The sequence below is a fragment of the Schistocerca nitens genome, chromosome 8 (assembly GCF_023898315.1).
Source record: "Schistocerca nitens isolate TAMUIC-IGC-003100 chromosome 8, iqSchNite1.1, whole genome shotgun sequence".
Lineage (NCBI taxonomy): Eukaryota > Metazoa > Arthropoda > Insecta > Orthoptera > Acrididae > Schistocerca > Schistocerca nitens.
The window spans coordinates 322,138,850-322,144,849 of NC_064621.1; positions in this window are offsets into that span (position 1 = coordinate 322,138,850).

A 6,000-nucleotide genomic window follows, 5' to 3' on the forward strand; every position below is an offset into this window, starting at 1 on the left:
TCCTGTTTACTTCAAGCTCTGTGTAAGTGGTGCCACAGGTACATGGTTCCATGCATGTCTCTCTAAAGAAAAATAAAGTTGGATAGAGTAGAAGTGTATCAACGTCATCATAATAGGGCACTGTAACTTGTGGAGTACCACAGAGCTCTGTTCTCGATACTCTTTTTTTTTTAAGGTTGTTAATGACTTACTTCGTTCTACAAAATATTGTCAACCCACTGCCGTACTTTGGAACCTCCGAATCGTGGTAATAAATGCGAACCAAACCAAACATCATTTGTAAATTTTTTTGGGAACGAAAGTCAGGCCAAGTATTTTTCGATGACGGATATGGCTCTATTCAGTGGGTACAATACCCAAAAAACATACACGATCAGACAAAGGAAACTCATTGATTACCGAATAAATGTAACAGAGGTAATGCTAAGAAATGTCCAACTGCCGGACTGCGAAAAGTGTGAAAAACCTTCACAAGGTAAAACACCTCTTCGACTCAAAGTTTAATATTGGGCCCGTTTCCCAAAACGCATCGATCCGACACCTAGAAGAAAACCAACTATGATGTGCAAAATCTGCAAATTGCAGAAAGTACGAAGTAAAACGACGTGGGAATGGACGGAAGTGGCGTTACATCTACGACAATGGTTTCAAAACTACCGTGCCATGCATGACTACTAATTTTTAGATTTTCAGCTATTTTCATGTTACCTATCCATTCAAGTGAGGCATTTCTCCTTGATATCGCTTGTTTTATTCACATATACCTACGTTTAGGCGTCATATTATTACATTCCTTCTGAAAATGTCGCAAACGAAGATTGTAATTTTGAAACTTCCCCTTAGAAAAATTATACATGACTGTGCTTAAACTGACACACAATATTTTTTAGCACAACGCAATCTGACTTTCAAAAATCTCTACAAAAGAATGGCCCTGACTAACATTAACCTATACCTTTCACAAATCACTTACCTCACCAAAATCTTCGTTACTCGAACTACTGCAATACAGCGAGCGCCACTACTGCCAGCTAAATAAAAGATTCAAACTACTGAAGGCACTAACTACTGATAGGCATAGTTAGCAAATGAAAGATTTTGATAGAGAACAAACAATGTATTTACCTTAATAGTCATAATATATATAGCAGTTCATGACATCCAGTCTTACAAATTTCAAAACTCCGCCATCTCTCTCCCCACATCCACCACTGCTGGCGGCTCACCTCCAACTGCGCAACGCTACGCGCTGTTAACATCCAACTGCCCAACACTACAATGGCAGGCAACAATGCAAACTAGCCACAGACTGCACACAGCACAGCCAGTGATTTTCATACAGAGCGCTACGTGGCGTTACCAATATAAAAACCTAAACAGCCTACTTACATAGCCCCCATGCTCCCCACAAAAAATTTTACAAATTGTTTTGGGCAGTGGCCAATACAGATTTGAAAAAAAAAATCTTCATAATTACAATAACAAAAAAATCAAATGCACACACTTATTGATACAATGTTGGTCAAAAGCTAAAATTTTCTCACAGTCCATAAAGACAGTCCTAATCATTCATCACAGTAAAATTGCAGTGTTTTTTTTCTCAAAGTCAGAGCAGTAAAAGAAAATGCACACGGAAGTAGTGGACTTCCATGCAGTCTTGACGAAGTAGTGTTGTCCTTCCAACGGAAAGACCTTGCTGACTCTTGACATGCAGACAGGTAATGGGCCACAACAGAGCAAACCCACAGCAGAGTCAGTCGAAGTTTTGAAGAATATTGGCAGGTAGGTCATCACAGAGCAGACCCACTGTAGTCTTGGTAGAGAGTATGGTATTGGTGGATCATCAAAGCTGTAGACCCACTGTAGTCCTTGTAGAGACGGCCAGCAGCCATCTGTTGCAACTGTGCATGTGCACAATCACCATCGAAGAGTCTTGCGGACAATATAGCAAGTCCATAACCACCACTTGTGCACTCACAAAGTTTTTGGAATCGTCCTTAGAACCAGCAACGCTGTTATCCAGTCCCTTGCTGAATTATTAACACACGTGCAAACTCTAACAGTCCCTAATTCTCACATATTGTCCATATACTATGACCAACAGAAATGTGTGTAGTGAAATGGAACTTACAAGTTAATAATATGATGAACTGGTGTCAATTACAATTTTATAACATAAGAATACTATTACAAAGGTACAAAGCAATACAGATAACATTTGTAGTACAGGCTTTACAAAAGAATCGAAATAAAATATACATCAGTGTTACAGGAATTATGACATGAGTAGATACATAAAAGTTCAGAATAACTTCCGAAACATCAACTTCACACATGAGCATTAAAACAAAACAGAATAAATAATGTCTAAACATCTTTACAAAGAAAATAATATATTATTAGAAAAATTCCACAACATAACTCATATCAGCTAAACACATAAAGACAGGAAAAACACAAATATACAAGAGTACACAAACACATAGCAGAATAACACAAGAGGAAAGGGCAGGGTTTGCTTTCAGTGTAGCATTTGGTACTGCAGTCCAACCTAAACTCCATTCCATAGATCTTTCGTCTTATTTCAACATTTGTTTCCACCAAAAAAATCCTATCCAAGCATGCTTTCTATATTTATATATTCACATATTTCTTACCTCATTATTTATTTTCCATTATCTTACCTCATCATTTATTTCCAAGAAAATCCTACCTAAACCTGTTGTCCCTAAACCCTACTTTTTTGCTCGTATCCTCTTTCAAAATACTTTTTTGGCCAAACCATTTTCTTATAGCTTCTCAATGCATTTCTTCCAAATCATCACAACTCGTTCTCTCATATAGCCTACCCCATCTTAAGCTAACTTAAATCTACTGAGCTCAGATGCTAAACTAAGGAACAAGGCAATGCAGAAGCACAAAACAATTAACACAAACAGCAATGATAAAAAATACAAATGGCAAAGCAAGCAGCATAAATTAGCAAACCAAATGCAATATTACAACTAATATAAGGCAATGTGCAGCAAACAAGAGAAATAAATTCGTAGTAAAACTGGCTTAACAGAGTAATGTAAAGTGAAATTTAGTAGCACTATGCCTGGCAAACAGCAGCAGCAAATGCAATAACTTATATCTAAACATGACATAGCTCAAGAAGAAAAAATATTACACTAAAAATGGCTATGTCTAATACCTATGTCACATCTTAACACTAGAGTGATGCATCAGAAAAACTTACTCTGCAAGAAAGTCACCAAGTCATTAAAAAAATTATTCATGCAATTCCTGTGAAGGGAAATGTCTATTTGTGCTCTCATTTCTAAGAAAGTGTATGAGAAACGTATTCTTTACTGGGTCTGTAGACAGAAAATAGTGATATTAGTACATCTATTAAATTTTATAATAACCAATGCTGCAGTGCAGCTAGAAACTAGATATTAAAGAAAATGAGCAAATATGTACAAAGGCAGGCATGAAACATCATTCATTAGCCATATGGCATTTCATAAGGTAGTAAAAAAAAATCTCTCAACTAGAAAGACAGTAGTCATAATCAGGTGTATAGACATAAAATATTTCTCGTCATTTCATTATACATTTCAGTAAATATAATAAATTAAGAGCTCCACAGTGTTATCATATGTTTTCAAGTTTGAGCGTGTCGTATTTGAGATGCTTTCTACAAAGGAATGTCAATAGCGAGGATAATGGCCCCTTTTTTTTCACCTGTGCCTCTGAAAAGCACACACAAATTACTTTTTTCCGGCGATTATCGCGCAACTGGGTGCCCACGACGCATTACGTGCAGGTGGTCACTTAACTTTCTTACCGAAATATTTGCGACACCAGTTTGCACTACAGTGACAGTCTCATATGCTAATAAAATTTCACAAGTCGAGAAATTACAGTAGAAAAGTGTAGAAACAAAGTCCTATAGATATAACAGTGTCCAAAAAATTTTCGACAGCATTGTAATACATTCACGCATGTACACACATTTCACAATTCTTAAAGTACGATTCTTGGTTTCCAACATCCTTTCTCACATATCAGAGACCCTAACCACTGTTCATTACTCCTTACTTTATTACACATATACATATTCGTCGACACTTCTTCAATATTTCATCATAAGAAATACGTTGCATAATCAAATTCCTCATATAGCATCAGCTTATTGATCATAAACATACCTCAAAAGCATACTACACATCGTCGTCATAATAACATCATAACACATCAGTCAAATCTTGAAAATGTCGCAGCTTTCTGCAATAATTTCAAAACCTAAAGAAAATTCTCTGCTCATTTAAATAGTGTCATCTACCTCAAACGTACTATAAAAATCATGATCCCATATCAAATACATCATTCAAAGCTCTCATATTATCACAATGGTTCCGAAAAAATATGAACAGTTCACAAAGTACAGACAAAATACAATTTCATAAGTGTGAAATTATCCAACTCTGTATTGCGTAAACATGTGTCACTGACATAAAAAAAATTTTGTTTCTCGTTAAATAATCAGATAGCTGTGTAATTCTGTGTTGGAGAAATATGGTACCGATGTGTAAAGTTGTATAAGCAAATACCATATTAGCTAGGGCTCCTTGTGCTTCCCACACACATGGTACACATAGTAAGCGTGTACCCACCTGAGGTGTTACAGATTACAGCAATGGAATGAAATGTATCACGGAAAACTTTCTTTGTAATTCAAAAATCTTTAAAAATAAATATTTTAAGTATAAAATTAATCACTCAAATACGTGAACTGTAGCGCTAAACTGTGCGTCTTGTTGCAACATAATCTCTGTGGAGGTGTCGTAGTTATCGTCCACCGAAAGCTAAGTTCTGCAGAGGTCAATGTACTTACCTCATGATAAACAAAAGTGAAATGCTTTGCCTATAGATATCGTAGTTATTATGCTTATTGGCGTGATCAAGAAAGTACTGTACAGTTAACATATTGTTGTGCCACGAAAAAGGCTGCCTCATTGTTGCTATACCACAAAATTTACTACTAAAACATTTTTTACTTTCCAGAATAATGCAGAAAAACTGTGCAGATATAAAACAGAAACACCGCAAAAGCAACATTGTAAATTGTCACTCATTAGTAGCGTCGTGATAAAACCGAGTAGTTGTCACATAAACTAACCACTGTGTCATCTGGTATCTCACAGAAAGTACTTTAAATCCAGAATGTAATTTCAAGTAAACCAAAATGTTCATTAAAATCTCATTAGCAGTACCAGTATATGTTCTAAGTATGTAAGCCTTATAGTCGTTACATAATCGTGCAACTAACAAGCAAGAATGTACACACACAATAACACTGTGACGTCTGTTCACTATAAAAATGCATTCGTAATTTCTGTTTCAATAAGTTCTCTTGGTTCTTGACTGGATATTTAACTTCAAACATTGTTGCATGTTAACAGATTCTAAGTCTGACAAGCATACTAGTAATGTAAAGTGAAAAGTTATATAGCAAAGACAAAGTTAAAAAGCAGATTATCTTTCAATAAACGGTTTTACATGTGAAATGTGGTGCAATCCTTTACTCTTCCTAGTACGCAGAGTTTCGAATTGAACGCAATTATCATGTGGTATACGTCGGATTCTGTAAGGTCCATTGTAAACTAGAAAGAATTTGTGACTCAAGTGTTTCTTCTTATGTGATACTGAATGAGCTTTAATGAGAACTTTCTGAGCAATGTATAATTCCTTTGCATTTGCTTAACCGTGTAGTTTTCTCCTTTTGTCTGCTGCAGATTTTATATTTTTAATAGCCAAATCAATTATGCCCTTGTGTCGAAGTTTACGTGTATTTGGGAAAGGTACAAGGTCTCTGAGTCTGTTCGGTGGTTCTTCATTCTTCAGAGCAAGAGTAGGTGGTAAAGCAGTGGAATCATGAGGCATTTCATTCAGCACATTTTGAAATAAGTGAAAATATCTGTCCCAATGCTGATGCTTTCTGTGACAATAAAG